At 34.0% G+C, this 22,856-nt stretch overlaps 1 long non-coding RNA gene across 1 annotated transcript in view; it reads left to right on the top strand.

Annotated features, from left to right (window-relative positions):
• Positions 1-22,856, top strand: part of LOC143263858 (uncharacterized) — a 73,958-nt gene that overhangs the window by 45,191 nt on the left and 5,911 nt on the right. The gene's annotated exons all lie outside the window — the stretch shown is intronic.

Genomic DNA, 22,856 nt, shown 5'->3' with positions numbered 1-22,856 from the left:
CTAATTTAAAGATTAGTTATAAATATAATTTATAAGTACAAATTTATATAATTCAAAAATAATTTATAAATACAATTTATAAATATAAATTCATATAATTTAAAAATGATTTATACATACAAATTTATAAATATAAATTTATCTGATTTAAAAATGATTTATACATAGAAATTTATAAATATAAATTCATATAATTTAAAAATAATTTATAAATACAATTTATAATAAATACAATATAAATTTATATTTATATAAAATTCAATTCAATAAATTTATAAATAGAATTTATAACAAATGCAATATAAATTTATATTTATATAAAATTCAATTTAATAGATTTATAAATACAATATAAATTTATATTTATATAAAATTCAATTTAATAAATTTATATCGCGACGAGCCGCGCGTTTTCTCCTTCCGACGGCATATTTCTGTTCCCCGGCGAACCGAGAATTTTTGGAGACCGCGGTTCGCCGAACCGTGGCCACGAGCCTAGACGGCGACGATTAGGTTCAACAGCCTCGCGATTTTTGAGATTGATGTTGCCCGAGCGAATCGTGACACTTTTCGAGGCAATACCGTTGCTCGGTTGCGCGACGACCAACTTCGACCAACTTCGTGCCGACGCGTGTCCGCGTGTCAGCTGATCCCTCCATTTACGACCGTCGAATACATACCGCGTACATCCGGTTGCCGGTACGAGTTTTCAGCGAGTTTTATCCGGCGAATGGAAATATGCCAATTAACCCATAAATGTTCGCCACGTTTATCTACTACGAGGCTCGCGAGAACCGCCGAACTGTTTTTCCGCGAATGTTCCATTACCGATTCGATCGAACGGCTCGCACGTTGAACCTCCTTGAACAGTCGCATTCTCGCGCATTCTCGCATTCGGAGACTACAATGAGAGCCAGATTTTTGTGCAAAATAATTTACATTTATTTTTATGTTCATCGAATACCTTGTATTTGCTTTTATATTTACTAAATAATTTATATTTCTTTTTATATTAAGTAATTCATGTTTTCTTTTTTACATTAAATAATTCGTATTCCTTTTCATATTTATTAAATAATTTTTATTTGTTTCTATATTTCTTTCTATATTTATTAAATAATTCACATTCCTTTTTATATTTATTAAATAATTTTTATTTCTTTTTATATTTCTTTCTATATTTATTAAATAATTCACATTTCTTTTCATATTTATTAAATAATATTTATTTATTTCTATACTTCTTTTTATATTTATTAAATAATATTTATTTATTTTTATATTTCTTTCTATATTTATTAAATAATTCATGTTTTCTCTTTTACATTAAATAATTCATATTCCTTTTTATATTCATTAAATAATTTTTATTTGTTTCTATATTTCTTTCTATATTTATTAAATAATTCACATTCCTTTTTATATTTATTAAATAACTCACATTTCTTTTCATATTTGTTAAATAATATTTATTTATTTCTATACTTCTTTTTATATTTATTAAATAATATTTATTTATTATTATATTTCTTTCTATATTTATTAAATAATTCATATTCCTTTTTATATTTATTAAATAATTTTTATTTACTTTTATAATTATTTTTATATTAAATAATTCGTATTCCTTTTTATATTTATTAAATAATTTTTATTTGTTTCTATATTTCTTTCTATATTTATTAAATAATTCACATTCCTTTTTATATTTATTAAATAATACACATTTCTTTTCATATTTATTAAATAATATTTATTTATTTCTATACTTCTTTTTATATTTATTAAATAATATTTATTTATTTTTATATTTCTTTCTATATTTATTAAATAATTCATATTCCTTTTTATATTTATTAAATAATTTTTAATTACTTTTATATTTCTTTTTATATTAAATAATTCATGTTTTCTTTTTTACATTAAATAATTCATATTCCTTTTTATATTTATTAAATAATTTATTCTTGCGCAGAATAAAATTGTCCTAATTACAAGATACGAAAGCAACGCAGCTATCTACTTTATTTCTCAATCATTTAATTAGCTCCAATTAATAAGCAAACCGACGAGATCGCGTTAGAACGATCTTCCGTTGAAACAGCGACTTCGTCGGTGGCCTCGGTGAACGTATCGTTTCGCACCGAAACGATTGGATAACTGAGCCGTTGTAAAGACGATTCGGCAACCCTAAACGGTAATCGCCGCGGTTCTCGGAATTTCAATTCGCTCGAGCTTGTAAAGCTCGCGATTCAAACGCGTCCATGCACCGCGCGCACGCACACACATGCGGGGCTTAAAGGCGTTCCCGGTGCGCTCCGCATCGGCAATCGAGGTGTTCCGACCGTGACAGTGGCCGCGGTTTGTCAATATAAATGTCATGACTTTTACATAATGGCTTTACGTGGACCGCGCGTAACCCGTTGTTGCGCGTCAGCTTCCGCCGCGACGGATCAATCGCGTTCGCGAACGACCGCCGCCGGTGTAAAATCGAACTTCCCGGTGAAAATGATGATTCGGTGAAAATAAATAATAATAAAATGATAATTCGAATCGCGAGATCGGTTCGTTCGGGAAGTCCGCGGTGGCTCTTGGTAAATCAAGATACGGTACTTGGACACTCGGATAATCCGTTTAATTGGTGGCTTTAGTTAATTAGCTTCGGTATCTCGATGCTACTATCATTTATCTTGGAAGCTTTAATAGCGTTTCTATTATGGCAAATAGAGTTTCTTTATCGTCTAACGAGTCTTCTGATTTTTAAGCTGTGGTTAAATTTGTATTAATATTTTATATTGTTGTATAAAATAGGATGGAATATTTTATGATATATGTAAAATAGAAAGATATATTTTATGCTGTGTATGAAATAAAGAGAAATATTTTATGCTGTGTATAAAATAAAGAGAAATGTTTTATGGTGTGTATAAAATAAAAAGAAATGTTTTATGGTGTGTATGAAATAAAAAGAAATACTTTATACTGTGTATAAAATAGAAAGGAATATTTTATACTATATATAAAATACATTATACATAAAAAAAGGTTATATTATATTATATATACATAAAATATACTATATGTAAAAATATATTTTATATTGTATTTAAAATATATTGTACATAAAAATGAACGCTTTATATTATATATATATATATATATATATATATATATATATATATATATAATATTAATAAATTTATATATTTATATATTTATATATATATATAAAATAATCTTTTTATATATACATATTGTATTTTATATTATATTTAAAATATATTATAATATATATTATATAAAATATATATAAGAATGAATGCTTTATATCACATATAAGATACATCGTATATAAAAGAAGAACATTTCATATTATATATAAAAAAGAATATTTTACATTATATATAAAATGTGTTGTACATAAATATCTGTTACGTTTAACAAGAATCGAATGCAATTGTTAGTGAAAAGTCGACGTTTTTTTAACAGGTATCAAGAAACAATATTTTTCAGATGTCTATACATACATATGTATGTATATACATACATATGAATGTATATACATACATGTGTGACTTAAGCGAAATATCGAAGTATCGGCAACGTCGAAATTGCAACAAACTAACAATTGAAAGAAGCCACGATTAGAACGAACGTAATCGTAATTAATTGCGATGGGCGGTTAAAACGTGATCGTCCATTCCAATTGACGATTACACACCTGTAACGATCGATTCGCGTTGATCGTCGAATGAATATTTTTAGCTCGACTCTTGATATCCCGAGGCGGCAAATTAGAGAGAGAAAAAAAAGGATTCGATCGACGACAAGAGGTATTGAAAAAAAAGCAAAAGCAAAAACAGAAACGGAACTGTGTTCGTTGCGCGATCGTTTGATGTTCGTTCATCCGTTATCGTCTATTGTCTAGCCTTCGGATCACGGTCTTCGCGTTCCTCGAACGTGCCTTCCCTCATCTTTAATTCATTCGGCAACGATCTTCCGCGGCGATTGTTACACCGCGGCCGCGGCCGCAATTCCAGACGCGATTCACGTTTAGCGAGCAGAACGCGAACCGCGTGTTCGGCAGGGTTGGATCAGGAAAAATGGACATTTTTTATCAGGGAAAATGGGCGGCGCGAGAATCGAACCGCGAATCGATTCGCGCGCCGATTCCGGAGCGGAAAACGCTGCCGTCCGATAGGACGATGCTTTCGCGGTAATAATTTCAGCTTGATTATGCAACCCGTTTATGCGATGAACACACAATTTTATTATATTTTTTTGGTATTATATTATATTATATATTATTATATTATTATATTATGTAATATATTGTTATACTATATATTATACAATATATTGTTGTATCATATTAGATAACATATTTCTATGTTATATTATTATATTATATAATATATTATTATACTATATATTATACAATATATTATTGTATCACATATTAGGTAACATATTATGTATTATATTATATTATTGTATCATATTAGATAACATATTTCTATATTATATTATTATATTATATAATATATTATTATACTATATATTATACAATATATTATTGTGTCACATATTAGGTAACATATTATGTATTATATTATATTATTGTATTATATAATATATTATTATACTATATGTTATACAATATATTATTGTATCATATTAGATAACATATTACTATATTATATTATTATATTATATAATATATTATTATACTATATATTATACAATATATTATTGTATCACATATTAGGTAACATATTATGTATTATATTATATTATATTATATATTATATTATTGTATTATATTAGATAACATGTTACTATATTATATTATTATATTATATAATATACTATTATCATATATTATATTATTACATTATTATTATGTATGTTTTTCAAAACATATTTCTGAAAATATTCCCCGCAATTATGTCAATCCTTTTGCCATTCCCAGCGAAACCGCGCCCTTGCGAACTGAAAGTAATATTAATCCGATGCATTTTACATTTAATCTTTCGCAATTTTAATCTAAAATATCGATCAAAGTATTAATTATTCATTAGTAGTATTAATTAATTGATTCGTATTAATTATTCTCGAACATATTACCGGTCAGAAATGCCGCGACAATTCGACTTCGACTGACACGGAATTAGGGTCAAGTAAATGATCGTCGCCGTGCGTGCACTCCGCCATCGTCAATATCAAACAAAATTACAAAGGTCACTTTTTCACTATGTTTACATCCTGTCCATGTAAACTACGACTAAATCGACATTTCACTCGCTTATTGCAGTATCATATGTATATTTGTCCGAATGATGCGAGACGTTGTCGCCAGTGTTCAGGACAATGCACACAGTCGAAATCAGTGCCCGGCACTGTTTACCAATATAAAACTAGAGCACTCCGTCGGACACCGACGATGCGTGGTGCACAGTACCGCGCTGCGGCTATCTAATCTTCTTATACACCACTTCCTTAGTTTCCCTGGCCGTGGAGCAAGGTCCTTTTGCATGTGCTTTGTAATTACGATGCTCTCGACGTCGAACCGGACTGGTCTCTTTAATACGTTTCGCGTCTTTCGAATTGGAATATTTCAACCCTTTGCACTCGAGTGGTTGACTCTGTAGCACCATTGAAATTGTTACATCACGTTCCAAGATCATTTTTATATTATCAAAGCTCAGATGTAAAGTATCGTTGAAAGTCTTGACTGCTGTACGAGTCACAAGACTCGATTTCATAAATAACAATCGATGCTAGCGATATATAAATATAAAAATAAATAATAAATCGAGGCATATAGTATCGAATAAATAAAATCGAGGTATATAGTATCGAATAGATAAAATCGAGGCATATAGTATGAAATAAATGAAAATCAGTGCCCGCAATTCAAAATAAATAACAATCGATGCTAGCGATATAAAATAAATAATAAATTGACGCGAACAATATCAAATGAATAAAATCGAGGCATATAGTATCGAATAAATAAAATCGAGGCATATAGTATAAAATAAATGAAAATCTGCGCGCGCAATTCCAAATAAATAACAATCGATGCTAGCGATATAAAATTAATAATAAATTGACGCGAACAATATCAAATAAATAAAATCGACGCATATAGTATCGAATAAATAACAATCGAGGCATATAGTATCGAATAAATAAAATCGAGGCATGTAGTATCAAATAAATAAAATCGATGCATATAGTATGAAATAAATGAAATCGGTGCGCGCAAATCCAAATAAATAACAATCGATGCTAGCGATATAAAATAAATAATAAATTGACGCGAACAATATCAAATGAATAAAATCGAGGCATATAGTATCGAATAAATAAAATCGATGCATATAGTATGAAATAAATAAAATCGGTGCGTGCAATTCAAAATAAATAACAATCGATGCTAGCGGTATAAAATAAATAATAAATTGACGCGTACAATATCAAATAAATAAAATCGATGCATATAGTATCGAATAAATAAAATCGAGGTATATAGTATCGAATAAATAAAATCGATGCATATAGTATGAAATAAATAAAATCGGTGCGTGCAATTCAAAATAAATAACAATCGATGCTAGCGGTATAAAATAAATAATAAATTGACGCGTACAATATCAAATAAATAAAATCGAGGCAAGTAGTATGAAATAAATAAAATCGGTGCGCGCAATTCAAAATAAATAACAATCGATGCTAGCAGTATAAAATAAATAATAAATTGACGTGTACAATATCAAATAAATAAAATCGATGCATATAGTATTGAATAAATAAAATCGAGACATGTAGTATAAAATAAATAAAATCGGTGCGTGCAATTCAAAGTAAATAATCGATGCTAGCGATATGAAATAAATAATAAATTGAGGCATACAATATGAAATAAATAATAATTTGACGCATACAGTATCAAATAAATAAAATTGACGAGTACAATATCAAAGAAATAAAATCGATACACAAATAGTATGAAATAAATAAAATCGAGGCATTTAGTATCAAATAAATAAAAACGATGCACATAGTATCAAATAAATAAAATCGATGCACATAGTATCGAATAAATAAAATGGATGCATGCGACAGCTAACGAATCAATAGAAATAATTAGCTCCGTGATAAATTCGCAGGGAAGAAAAGTTTGGCAGAGCATCCGCGGGATTTCGAGCGCAGTGTCGGAGTCTGCGGAAACGATGCGTCTCGCATAAATATTCTCGGTGTCTTCAATTCATTATGTCACCGTTTCCCGCAGCCTCTGGCGAGCAGAAAAATGGAAGAATTTATGGCGGAGCCCGCGCGCGTTCTTCGCGCATTATCTCGATCCGTGGATCTCGAAGGGAGCCCTATCGAACGAGCATTGTAATCGCCGCGTCTCTGCCGCGGATTACAGTAATCCGCGACAGGGAGCCGAGGAGTCATGGGAGTCACGGTAGTCTTGCGAGAAAGCATAGTGTTTACCGGCGGCAACCTGATCGTTGCATAACATTCCTATAAACTGTAGCGCACCCGAGGATCTTGTAATACCGTCTCTACCGTTCCAATAACTAACCTAATCAACCTAACCGTTCCAATTGCATTCTGATGATTCGGCGAACGTTTTCGTCCCGATTCGATCTCGAACGGAAACTTATTAATTGGAATTAGATTGTCTCGGATTTACGATCGTGCTGATTTTAATTGGAAACGGTCTCCGGATTGGCGTGGTTTTAGTGAAATATTATTTAATTGATTCGGGTGAATTTGAAGTTTTATGGTAATTTATGATTTATAGAATAATTTGTAATTTAGAATAATTTCTGAATGAGAATAATTTGTGATTAAGAATCATCGATGATCAAGAATAATTTATGACTAAAAATAATTTCTCATTAAGAATAATTTATAATTGTGAATAATTGATGATTAAGAATAATTTATGATTAATAATAATTGATGATCAAGAATAATTTATGACTAAAAATAATTTCGCATTAAGAATAAATTATGATTAATAATAATTGATGATGAAGAATAATTTATGACTGAAAATAATTTCTCATCAAGAATAATTTATGATTAAAAATAACTGATGATCAAGAATAATTTATGACTAAAAATAATTTCTCATTAAGAATAATTTATAATTGTGAATAATTGATGATTAAGAATAATTTATGATTAATTATAATTGATGATCAAGAATAATATTGATGACTAAAAATAATTTCGCATTAAGAATAAATTATGATTAATAATAATTGATGATCAAGAATAATTTATGACTGAAAATAATTTCTCATCAAGAATAATTTATGATTAAAAATAACTGATGATCAAGAATAATTTATGATTAAAAATAATTTCTCATTAAGAATAATTGATGATTAAGAATAATTTACGATTAATAATAATTGATGATCAAGAATAATATATGACTAAAAATAATTTCTCATTAAGAATAATTTATAATTGAGAATAATTTCTGATTAAAAATTCAAGGAATAGTGAAAAGGATGGAAGGAATAATGATGTTCTTATCCCCATTGTTCCGGAATGTCCAGCAGATCGCTATTACGATACTGTCCGGGGAAAGAAACAAATTCTTTTTCCAAGGAATCGTGGATAAATGATTGATAGAGTCCGATTACGCTTCCGTCGCGTCGTCGCATCGACGACGTGTGCTGTAATCTCGAAGGGAATGTTAATGATCCTGTCAATCAGGAATTCAAGTATAAATCTCTCCGCCTCTTTCTTTCCCTCGTTTTTCATTCTCTCTCTCTCTCTCTCTCTCTCCCTCTCTCCCTCTCTTTAGCTTGTAATTTCATCGAGAGGCGGCGGCGTTCGCTATCTTCTGGCGGAACGGAATTGTAGGCATTCTTACTTACTTAGCGCTCTCTTGAAAATATTACAAAAATTTTAGCGCGGGTCATAACCGACCCGGCATTGGCCTTCCGCATTGTTGTTGGATACTGCTATCTAATAATTAATGAATTCTATTTAATAATTTGAAAGAAATGTATCCTATTCAATGATTAATCAATTCTATTTAATAATCAATATATTCTCTTTAATAATTAATCAATTCTATTTTTAATGGTTAATCAATTCTATAATTAAATTTCTTATTAATTAGTAAATTCCTGTAGGAATCTTTATCTCGTGACAAATGAAGCGAATCGTTAATTCATCGTTAATCGCCGTCAGCATTAGAAGTTGAAGAAAGATCTGGTAGGTATCGTCCCGAGATGCGTGTCGCATCTCCATTTCCACTTCTTTCTATCGTGAGACGATGCGTTCGCAGACGACGTGACCTGCGACGGATTACAAGACACCGGCACAGTAATTACCGCGAATTGCCGGAGCGTTGTCGGAGCTGAATGTTGGCCCATTACAAATGTAATTGCATAACTCGTGCATCGTCGGACTTTGTGGACGAGCCGAGTGCTAAGTATCCTCTTCCTGAAAGATTCCCTGATTCGTTTCTCTGTCTCTCGCCCTCTCCTGTTTCTCTCTCTCTCTCCCTCCCACTCCCTCCCTCTCTCTCTCCCACACCTCCTTCTTCTATTTCACGCACACCCTCTCTTTCTATTCTCTCTCTCTCTCTCTCTCTCTCTCTCTCTCTCTCTCTCTCTCTCTCTCTCTCTCTCTCTCTCCATCAGACTCTCTTCTATTTCTCTCCCTCACACTCTTTCCTTTTATTTCTCTCACAGATTCTCCCTTTCTCTTACTCTCTTTCCTTCTATTTCTCTCTCAGATTCTCTCTTTCCTTCTATTTCTATCTTGCTCTCACTCTCTTTCCTTCTATTTCTCTCTTTCTCTCACTCTCTTTCCTTCTATTTCTCTCTCTCGCACTCTCTCTCCTTCTATTTCTCTCGCAGATTCTCTCTTTCCTTCTATTTCTCTCTTTCACTCACTCTTTCCTTCTATTTCTCTCTCAGATTCTCTCTTTCCTTCTATTTCTATCTTTCTCTCACTCTCTTTCCTTCTATTTCTCTCTTTCTCTCACTCTCTTTCCTTCTATTTCTCTCTTTCTCTTACTCTCTTTCCTTCTATTTCTCTATCTAGCACTCTCTCTCCTTCTATTTCTCTCCCAGATACTCTCTTTCCTTCCATTTCTCTCTTTCTCACTCTTTCTCTTCTTCTATTTGGCTTTCAAACGCTCTATGTCCTTCTATTTCGCTCTCAAACTCTCTCTGTCCTTCTATTTCTCTCTCAAATGTTCTCTGTCCTATTTCTCTCTCTCTCACTCTCTCTCTTCTTCTATTTCCCTCTCAGATTCTCTCTTTCCTTCTATTTCTCTTTTTCTCACTCTTTCTCTTCTTTTATTTCTCTCTCTGTCCTTCTATTTCTCTGTCTCTCTCTTTCTCTCGCTCTTACTCTCCTTCTATATCGCTCTCAAACGCTCTCTCTCACTCTCTTTCCTTCTATTTCTCTCCCAGATTCTCTCTTTCCTTTTATTTCTCTCTTCATCACCCTTTCTCTCCTTCTATTTCGCTCTCAAACGCTCTCTCTCACTCTCTGTCCTTCTATTTCTCTCTCTCTCTCACTCTCTTTCCTTCTATTTCTCTCTCTCTCTCTCTCTCACTCTCTTTCCTTCTATTTCTCTCTCTCTCACTCTCTTTCCTTCTATCTCTCTCTCAGAAAGAGAGAGGGAATCTGAAAGAGAAATCTCTCTCACACACCCACCCCTTCCATTTCCCTTCCTCCCTCACCCTCTTCCACAGCGAGGAGAGGCGAGGAGAAGCGAGAAGGAAAAGCGAAGGACAAGACGTTCAATTTTCGCGTCCTTCGATCGCCTCGACCTTCCGCGAAAATCCAACCTTCGTGCACACCGGCACTAACGACAGTTGGTAGTTTCAAGGAGTCGGAATCAGTATGGGGACTCCATACTTGCCTCTCGTAAACCAGCCGCATGTAACACGCGCCGAGCCTTGAATTGGAAACGTGTCCTGCGTATCGCCGAGTTCCGTCGCGAGAAAGCTAATATGATAAGATAATATGATAATACAATGATATAATTAAAATTATAAAATAATGTAGTAGTATAACGAAAATTATAAAATAATATAATAATAAGATAACAAGGGGGAGAGTGGAAAAGGTAGAAAGATGAAGAAGAATAAAAAGATAAGAAGATAAGAAGAAGAGAAGAAAAATAATAAGATAAGATAATATGATAATATAATAATAAGATAATAAGGGTGAGGGAGGAAAAGGTAGAAAGATGAAGAAGAATAAAAAGATAAGAAGATAAGAAGAAGAAAAATAATAAGATAAGATATAATATGATAATATAATAATATAATTAAAATTATAAAATAATGTAGTAGTATAACAAAAATTATAAAATAATATAATAATAAGATAATAAGGGGGGGGAGGAAAAGGTAGAAAGATGAAGAAGAATAAAAAGTTAAGAAGATATGAAGAAGAAAAATAATAAGATAAGATATAATATGATAATATAATAATATAATTAAAATTATAAAATAATATAATAATAAGATAATAAGGGGGAGGGAGGAAAAGGTAGAAAGATGAAGAAGATAAGAAGAAGAGAACTAATAAGATAAGATAATATGATAATACAATAATATAATTAAAGTTATAAAATAATGTAGTAGTATAACAAAAATTATAAAATAATATAATAATAAGATAATAAAGGGGAGAGTGGAAAAGGTAGAAAGATGAAGAAGAATAAAAAGATAAGAAGAAGAAAAATAATAAGATAAGATAATATGATAATACAATAATATAATTAAAATTATAAAATAATGTAGTAGTATAACAAAAATTATAAAATAATATAATAATAAGATAATATGGGGGAGAGAGAGGGAAAAAGGTAGGTCGAAATACGATTGAAAAATGGGGAATGGGTCGTCGTACAGTAAATTGGCGCAATTTGACGCGAGAATCGGCCCTCGAGAGCGCCATTACGATTATTATCTTATTGTGGCGCGAAAATGAACTGACGTAAGCCGGTCGAAAAGACGCGTCGTGTTCCGCGCGCGTCCACCAACAATAACAAACTTCGCGTACGATTTGATCGGTTTTGCCGTCCGTCGTTTCTCGGCCGTTTTAGATCCTCGTGGAATACGATCTCGTTCACTGTCGGTTTTTATTCGACCACCATTCCTCGGAATCCTGGCATCGCAATTGACAATCGGTGTTTCAATTCGCGCCGATTGCGAGACTTTCGACCGGAATCGCGGTAAATGCCGATTAATTAAAAGATTCGCGCCGGATTCGTTCCGAATGTTTATCGCCGCGCGCGCGCGCGAACATTTTTCTTTTTTTATTCTCTCGCAAACGGAAAGTATATTTCTGCAGCGCGAATTATAGTTTTTATAAATATATCGTTAAGCGACGTTCTCGATAATTAAATGTGTATAATAAGTTTTTGAATTTTTGGAAAAGTTGCAGACAGCCTGATCGGTAAATTGTGTACTTTGATTTTAAAAAAGGCTCTGCATCGTGTGGAGCTTGAAAGGGTAGCTAAAACATTGTTTGCTGCTTCTGTCGAAGTTAATATAATATGTATGGAAAATATGGAAAATATGGAAAATATAGAAAATATAGAAAATATAGAAAATATAGAAAATATAGAAAATATAGAAAATATAGAAAATATAGAAAATATGGAAAATATAGAAAATAAAGGAAACATAGAAAATATATAAAATATATAAAATGTAGAAAATATAGAAAATAAATATAAAACATATAGAAAATATAGAAAATAAATATAGAAAATATAGAAAATAAAAATAGAAAATATAGAAAATAAATATAGAAAATATAGAAAATAAATATAGAAAATGTAGAAAATAAATATAGAAAATATAGAAAATGTAGAAAATAAATATAGAAAATATAGAAAATGTAGAAAATAAATATAGAAGATATAGAAAATGTAGAAAATAAATATAGAAAATATAAAAACTATAGAAAATGCAGAAACTATTTATCACGTCGAAGTTTCCACGGTGAAGGACAGAAAAATTTTCGCGGGATCCGGATTTTCTTAAGCTTTTCCACGCAGATCCGACGACCGGTCGTAAAGCGACACCCTCGCTTGCATAATACTGCTCCCATTTACAATCAGCTTTTTTTGTGCGCGTCCGCACGGTTGTTCGATTGGATTACATCCACGTTGCGGTCCGGCACACCGTAACTAATCGTCCGATTCGTTTTTAGAGATTAAATAGACGCGCGAACTGGACGTGTTTCTAGTCGACGCCGACGAAATAAAAAAATCGTGACCGAGGAGAACGCGTCTCGATACGTGCCAGTACGTTTATAATAATTTTCCAGTTCATATAAGTATAGTAATCACCTCGCATAATCACGTCGCATTCGATTCGATTGAAATTTCTGTTGAAATAAAAACAGAATAAAAAAAAGTTAAAAAAACGAGAGCTTTTTTATTTTCGTCGTTTATTGTCGTTCCAGGTAATAGCAAAATTGTAACAAAATAGTTTGACAAGTGTCCGGTATACTAGTCGCTCTAAAAAATAAAATTCAAAACGATAAAAAAGGTTCAAAAACGAGAGTCCTTTGTTTTGTTCTGCCGTTCCAGGTAACAGCAAAATTGTGACAAAACAGTTTTGCAAGTGTAGTTTTACAAGTCGTCTAAAAAAAAATTTTAAAACGTTCGTTCCAGTTCTAAAAAAGTCACCGCGTTTTAAAAAGCGTCTAAATATTAACGGGAGCCGCTCCACGTATGCGAACCAATCCGGTTCGCTTGTAATTTACGACATCGCGGGGTTAGGCAACGATCGGCTCGACATCTCGCAGCATAATTCTAACGTCGAGTCAAACAGAAGTCGTACTTTTACCTGTCGACAGTTAGGCGAACGGCTCGCCACTTTTCACCGGCGTGTGTTTACCGTAACGGTTTCGTATTAGCCACGTTCGAGTGGGTCATTTCTTCGCGACGATATCGATCCTCGCCTTTTACGATCGCAAACAGATTATGTAAATCACCGACGCGCGGCGAGCCTACTTCGTCTTTCCTTGCTGCGACTAAATCTACAAACGGGCGACGCTACGCTGGAACCGAGCGCGAACGGATCTCCTACTTCAGGTGACCTTTCGACTTCAAAATAACACGGATATTCGGCAGAGTTACAGTGAAGAGCTTGTAAACAAAAGAATGTAAACACAATTTGTGAAAAGGAGATTATTCGAGTGCCGGGGCTTGTTTTCATAGTTGTTGACAATCGGTGACCTCTAAAAACGAGACGCAAGGTTAAATTCCAATTTCAAATTGGTCCATATCTGTTTACATTTTTTAATAAATTATCAGTCGTCTACAGGATGTCCCAAAAATGTCTCGCAATCCGGAAATGGCGGGTTCCTCGGATCATTTGAAGCACCTTCTTCCTTTATAAAAATGTTCTCCGAGGCACCATTAACGAGTTATCAACGAAAAACAAGTGACCAATAAGAATCGAGTACGGCCGACGCGAGGCGGCCCAGCCAACCAGCGCGCGAAGCCCGGTTCCGCTCGTTGGCTCGGTCGCCTCGCGCCAGCCGAGCTCGCCTCTCATTGGTCACTGTTTTTCGTTGATAACTCGTTAACGGTGCCTCGGAGAACATTTTTGTAAAGGAAGAAGTTGCTTCGAATGACCCGAGGAACTCGCTACTTTCGGATCGCGAGACATTTTCGAGACACCCTGTAGAGCAACTGTCGGGAGTTTTACTTCTCGGATGAACACCCGCCTTTTTCTTTCGCGCGCGAGCGAGAGAAACTCGTAAATCTGACTGCCGTCGCCGCGGCGTTCGGTAACGACGGCCGCCGCCGGTGTTTACGTAATGCCACGGGCCTTACTTATTGTTAGGAATCTATGTCACGAAGATCAGCGGACCGATACCGAGGGCGAGGGAAAGTAATCGCGAGTGCGAGCGAACCGCGTCGCCACGGGTGCATCGGCCGATGCACGAAATTCGAGCGATCCGCTTTCCGTTTCGAGCCGCATTCGTTATGCGACTCGGTTCAGGGTGCGGTTAGAAACAGCCTCGTGGAACAACGGGATGTTACTTGTAACGACTAGGCTGCACGACTAGATGCGATTATTCGAGCCTCGCAGCTCATTTTTATGGTTGTTGACAATTCGTACCATAGATTGGAGAACACGCAAGGGTTACTATAAACTGCTGTAACTTTGCGAGAAAAAATCGCAGCCGAGTTTCTTTTTTATCAAATTAAAGGGGAAAGATCGAACTTCGTTCTGCCGCGAACGACATCTCGGAGAAAAATTGTCCAAAGTCCGTGCGATTCGTCGAACTCGACGATACGACGTATGACGTACGACGAACATGGCCTCGCATTCAAAGGGTTACAGTGGCGAGGATGCGTGGAACTTAAAATCCAGGCACGCTGTCCGAAAGTAGAGGTTTCGAGCTTTAATTTAAAAAAAGAGTCATCGTCCCAAGGTGATTTTTCGCGGAGTTATCGTCGCTCGAAGTTGTCCTCTGTTCGAACTCGATATCTCGCTTCCAAGTATAGTAATGTCTCTCTTACTGACGCTCAGATTGCGCACAAAAATGGACAATTTAGGAAGAGGAGATACGATTGTTCAAGCCTTGCAGCTCGTTTTTATATTTCTCGACAATTCGTAACTATGAAAACGAACCGCAAGGCTCGAATAATCGTATCTCCTCTTCCCAAATTGTCCATTTTTCTGCGCAATCTCAGCGTCAATAATGTTTCTCTAATACTGTACAGTAATGTCTCTCTAACTGACGCTCAGATTATTAATGGAGGAATATTAATTTATTTATTTATACAATTTATTTATACAATTTGGGAAGAGGAGACACGATTATTCGAGCCTCGCGGCTCCATTTTTGTGGACGATCTGAACGTCAGTAAGGGAGACATTACTGTATCGCGTTTGCGAAAGCTTTCGTGGACCGCGCGTCTACTTCCATCGCTAATCCGAAATCCGTGTTACGATGACAATAGCGCGGAACGAGCGGGTGTCCACACGCTCGAGTATCGGCGGGAATAAATCATTCAAGGGTACAAGAGAGGGGGGTACAAGGGTACGATCGAATGGCCAACCAGAAAGCTCGATCGGCAGACGGAAGGGAAAAATGAATCGGGGGCTCGGGTGTTCGATTTCGTAGTCGCTTTCACTGGCGCAGGAGCGCGACGCGATGACGCGACGTGACGAGGACCCACGTCGACGAGGGCCACGTCGACGGCGACGGCGACGACGACGACGACGTCGAACCGGGTCAAGTGCATTTCAGAGAGGCTATTCTCTGTCGTTCGCATGGCGACTCCGGAGTTCCTCCGAGGTGCATTGAAAGGAACTCGCAAATTACTCGTCGTTAGTAGTCAGCGAGACGCTGCTCGTCGCCGTGCGCGTATGCCAATTCGTATGATCTGCGTCATTGATCAATGCCGGTGAATGATGCACTTGCTCAAAAACAATTAAGTCATTAAGCGATTACGTTCCGGGAGAACGCGACCGTCGGGGATGGAACTGGCGCAAAACGAAATCCCGGCCGGGGATCGCCGGTTCCAGAACGAATTACCTCACGTTCTATATACAATATTGTCGTCTATAATATTCAATATATGTATAATATTGTTATTTATAATATACAGTATATAATATGTCATCTATAATATTTTACGTATAATATTGTCATTTATAGTATGCGATACATATTATGTCATTTATAATATGTCGTCTATAATATTGTCATTTATAATATGCAATATATGATATGTCATATACAGGGTGTCCCAAAAATGTCTCGCAATTCGAAAGTAGGAGATTCCTGATGTCATTTGAAGCAACTTTTTCCTTAGCGAAAATCCAATCCGCGGCTTCGTTTACGAGTTATTAACGAAAAACAGTGTCCAATCAGAGGCGAGATCATTTGGCGCGAGACGGCCGAGCCAATGAGCGGAACTGGGCTCCGGGCACTCGTTGGCTGGGCCGCCGCACACCAGCCGAGCTCGCCTCTTATTGGTCAGTGTTTTTTCGTTGATAACTCGTAAACGAAGCCTCGGAGAAAATTTTCGCAAAGGAAAAAGTTGCTTCCAATGACCTCGGGAACCTCCCATTTCCGGATTACGAGACATTTTCGGGTCACCCTGTATAATATTGTCATCTATAATATGTAATATATAATATTGTTATGAATAGTGTATCTATACCATTGTCGTCTATAATATACCATAAACGATATGTCATCTATAATATACCATAAACGATATGTCATCTATAATATGACATATATAATATTGTCATCTATAATATGCAATATACAATATGTCATCTATAATATGGCACATATACTATGCAATATAATATGGCACATATAATATGCAATAATATTATGCATATAATATGCAATATGGTCTATAATATGCAATACATAATATTGTCATTTATAGTATGCGATATACATTATGTCATACATAATATCGTCATTTATTGAGGATATTGTGCGGGTGACTACGAGAACATTTGAGACGATGAGGAACATTTCGATTTCGCGTAGCGTTCAGAAGTGTTCGATACTCGGCATAGAAGGTTTCACCATCCGTGGCAGAAACAAACTGCAACCATTTACGGACGTAATCCGTTTCAGTTGAGAATCGCGTAACAGAGAAATTCTCTCGAAGAGTCGAGTACGTACCTCCTTTTCTCGACGCCCTGTTTTCGTCGGAGCTGACGCATGTACAGAAAATTCTCCCCAATTTTCTTTCAGCTGGTAAACAGAAGTGGACAATTTGGGAGGAGGAGATACGATTATTCGAGCCTCGCGAATCATTTTTATAGACGCCGATTGTCAATAATTATAAGAACGAGGTGCGAAGCTCAAATAATCGTATATAACATAATATAATATAATATAATATAATAATATAAATATAATACAATAATATAATATAAATATGATATAATAATATAATATACATGTAATATAATAATGTAATATAAATATAATATAATAATATAATACCAATATGATATAATAATATATTATAAATATAATATAATAATATAATACCAATATGATATAATAATATATTATAAATATAATATAATAATATAATGTCAATATGATATAATAATATATTATAAATATAATATAATAATATAATACCAATATGATATAATAATATATTATAAATATAATATAATAATATAATACCAATATGATATAATAATATATTATAAATATAATATAATAATATAATACCAATATGATATAATAATATATTATAAATATAATATAATATAATAATATAAATATAATACAATAATATAATATAAATATGATATAATAATATAATATACATGTAATATAATAATGTAATATAAATATAATATAATAATATAATACCAATATGATATAATAATATATTATAAATATAATATAATAATATAATACCAATATGATATAATAATATATTATAAATATAATATAATAATATAATGTCAATATGATATAATAATATATTATAAATATAATATAATAATATAATGTCAATATGATATAATAATATATTATAAATATAATATAATAATATAATACCAATATGATATAATAATATATTATAAATATAATATAATAATATAATACCAATATGATATAATAATATATTATAAATATAATATAATAATATAATACCAATATGATATAATAATATATTATAAATATAATATAATAATATAATGTCAATATGATATATTAATATAATATAATATAAAATATAAATGCAATAAATATTTGTTTGCAAGCTGAAGGGAAATTAGAGAGGGAGAATTTACCGTATTTCAATATCGCCCGATGCCGCGACGAATTGCACCCCAACATCTGGAGGAATAAGCTAAACGGCTCGGTACTTCAACGATCTAATTGAATATAAGTCCAATTTGCTCGTTTAGCTCTCGGAACACGCCGGTGAGGTTTCGACGAGTTTGCGCGCGGCGACCTCTCGCTTCGCTCGGACCATTGCTTATCAATTTTTCCCCGGGGCATTTTCGAACATAATAATAATAACAATAATAATAACGAAACACGACTTGTGTTTCGCGCCCAACGCGCAAACACTCGGCGATTCGACGGATTCTTCAATTCGACCAGTCTCTCGACTTGTCCGAATTTTCCCGGTCTCGATTCGTCGAAACGACCATTGTCCATCGTTAATCGACTAAAAAAAGTGTTCATATTTGTGTAAAAATGATGCACCGCCGCGTTTGGGGATGGCCGCAGAATATTTATGCAGTTTTGCATAAAAATCGTTCGCGCGACGCTTAAATTGTTGTATAACATTTCAAAATAATGTTAACGTTATCAAATTTTTGTTTAATATGTTAACAACTGTGAAAAGAGAGCGCGATTGTCGCCGCGAGCTATAAAAGTCAATTTCAGATATATAAAATGCGCTCAATTTGTACAAAATGGAAATACCGTGATTTAGAAAAACTATTTTGAATTCAGAGTGAAAATGGCTCCGAGTGCAAAGGGTTAAATCGGAACAACGGATTCTTGTCGAACACGTGGCACTTGTTTCGAGCGTTATTCGAGCACCGAAATCCGGAACATTTCTTCCGATCTACATACATACATACATGCATACATACATACATACATACATGCATACATACACACATACATACATACATACATACATATGTATATACATACACATGTATAGTAGTAGGTCACCGGTGAAGTGACCCGCGTTACCATTTACTACGATTACTTTCATTTCACGCATACCGAACCTGTTCGCCCGTACAATGCTTGCACTCGCGAGAATTCATTCGACACGGACGAATCGAGCAACGGGAACGTTCGTGCGAACATTCTTTTTCCCTATTTAATTTTCCCTATTTACTACCCTTCGCACTCGAAACTATTGGGTTGGCAGCTAAGTAATTGCCGATTTGTACAATGAAATAAAAAATTTTTTTTACTTGAAATGAAGTTTAATCTGTAATGTATTTTCCATTTTGTTCGACGACCTCTTGCCATCTCTCTGACAACTTGAAAATTCCACGCTCGTAGAAAGTCTGACCCTTTTGCGGCCAAAAACTGAGTTAAGTGAGATTTTACAGCGTCGTCATCGTTAAAAGTTTTACCACGAAGGGAGTTGTCCAGGGATCGAAATAAGTGGTAATCCGATGGCGTGAGATCAGGGCTATATGATGGGTGTAACATCGATTCCCAAGCAATATCCATCAATTTTTGCCGAGTGGACAAAGACGTGTGCGGTCTAGCATTGTCCTGCTGGAAAATGACACCTTTACGATTGACCAATTCTGCTCGCTTTTCCTTGACCGCTGCATTCAATTTGTCCAGTTGCTAACATTCACGGTTAATAAAAAATAGCATAATAATAATAATAATAATAATAATAATAATAATAATAATAATAATAATAATAATAATAATAATAATAATTTTATAATATAACATTTATAATATATATTTATTATATTATTTATATTATTATTTATATAATATAATATTTATTTATATTATTATTTATATATTACATTTATAATATAACATAAAAATGGGAGTGAGAGACATCTATAACTGAAATCGGCAATTACTTATTTGCCAACCCAATATTTCAACTGAAAATATAAAATCATTTTTCTAACTTACACTTATTTCTATTTTATATGAGAAAATACATTTTATGCATACATGAAAATTGACTGTTGGGACTCGTGCAACGGTTACACTCTTAAGAATTTTTCAAATGTAAACTTTGTTAATATCAAAATTATCTTAAAAGATGATGCAACAAATATTAGTTAGGTGCCTCAGAGTCGCCACTCGAGTGCAAAGGGTCAACTCTTTCGTTAAATAAAATACCCGTCCAAACGACAGTACGATTAATCGAATTTTTATTGTACATTATCATCGGGCGGCAAATTCTTTTATACGAAAGTGTCTTCGATCGCTTCGTCGAAAGTTGAAAGTAATTATTTTAAGTATTTTAAAATTCTCCGAAGTATTTTAATCCGTGATCCGGTTGTTATAATTTATTACGATCGATGATCGGTCGGAATCGGCATACGGGATTAGATTTGCCGCGGGTATCGCAATTTTTCGTGAAAGTGGTCGCACGAGCGAAAGGTTCGACCGTCTCAAAAAACCGAGGCCAACGGAGAAACACGAGTTTCGAAGAAAAAACGCTGTTCGACATTAATTATCGAAACGGGAAACCACCCGTTGAAATTGGTCCTTGGACCTTATACATGTGTAGTTGTGTAGGTATGATTTAAGGAATTGGACGCGCAAATTTAGTCCAGGCTCACGATGACGATATTATGGATGATATATTGTATATTGCGTATTATAGATGACAATATTATGTATGACATATTATGGATGACATATTGTATATTGCATATTATAGATGACATATTGTACATTGCATATTATAGATGATATATTGTATATTGCATATTATAGATGACAATATTATATATGACATATTGTATAAAGCATATTATAGATGATAATATTATATTATATAACCTTGGCATATTATGGATGATATATTGTATATTGCATATTATAGATGACAATATTATATATGACATATTGTATAAAGCATATTATCGATGATAATATTATATTATATAACCTTGGCATATTATGGATGATATATTGTATATTGCATATTATAGATGACAATATTAAATATGGCATATTATGGATGACATATTGTATAAAGCATATTATAGATGACATATTGTATATTGCATATTATAGATGACAATATTATAGTCTCGCAATCCGAAAGTGGCGGGTTCCTCGGGTCATTCGAAGCAACTTTTTCCTTTACAAAAATGTTCTCCGAGGCACCGTTAACGAATTATCAACGAAAAACAGTGACCAATGAGAGGCGAGCTCGGCTGGCGCGAGACGACCGAGCCAACGAGCGGAACCGGGCTTCGCGCGCTGGTTGGCTGGGCCGCCTCGCGTCGGCCGTACTCGATTCTTATTGGTCACTGGTTTTTCGTTGATAACTCGTTAACGGTGCCTCGGAGAACATTTTTGTAAAGGAAGAAGTTGCTTCAAATGAGCCGAGGAACCCGCCATTTCCGGATTGCGAGACATTTTTGGGACACCCTGTATATTACATGTTATAAACGACATATTATAAATGACCTATTATACATATATCGCATAAAATAAATGACATTATATATAACCTATTGTATACTGCATACTATAAATAACAACATTATAATACTATATTTAAGATATACAATCACTCCTGACCAGAAAAACTGTTAACAATTACAGTAACATTAGAAAGACCAATCTGATGCGTAAGATTCACTTCGCGAAATTTCATCGCAAATTTAATAAAACCATCGTTAATTTAATCAAACTGCAACACTTCAGTACCGTCCATATACACGTTTATTTAATTCTCCTAAAAAGAAAAACAAATGTCCGGAAACCGAGAAATACAGAGAAGAAACAACGAGCAAAAGCAAGAAAATTTGAATAAGCTCTCCTCCGGATGGCTTGCAACCGTTGAAAAATGCCTGTAACAACCGGTTCGACGCGGAATATATCGAGACGCGGACGTTGTACCCTGTCGGAGGCAGCGGCGGGGTTTATTCAAAATTCTTGCCCGTCGCCTTCGCCGCCGCAACGAAGAAGACAGCCGGGAGCATTTGAAAGGAACTCACAAATTACGTTATTAGTAGCCGCAGACACGCGTCACTGTCTACTTCGGCGCGGAGAAGCTACGCCGATTTCGTCGTCCTCGTCGTCCTCCTCGTCTTCGTCTTCGTCGTCGACGTCGACGTCGA

This window comes from Megalopta genalis, chromosome 2, assembly GCF_051020955.1.
Source record: "Megalopta genalis isolate 19385.01 chromosome 2, iyMegGena1_principal, whole genome shotgun sequence".
NCBI classification, from domain to species: Eukaryota; Metazoa; Arthropoda; class Insecta; order Hymenoptera; family Halictidae; genus Megalopta; species Megalopta genalis.
This window is presented reverse-complemented; position numbering and strand designations above follow the sequence as displayed.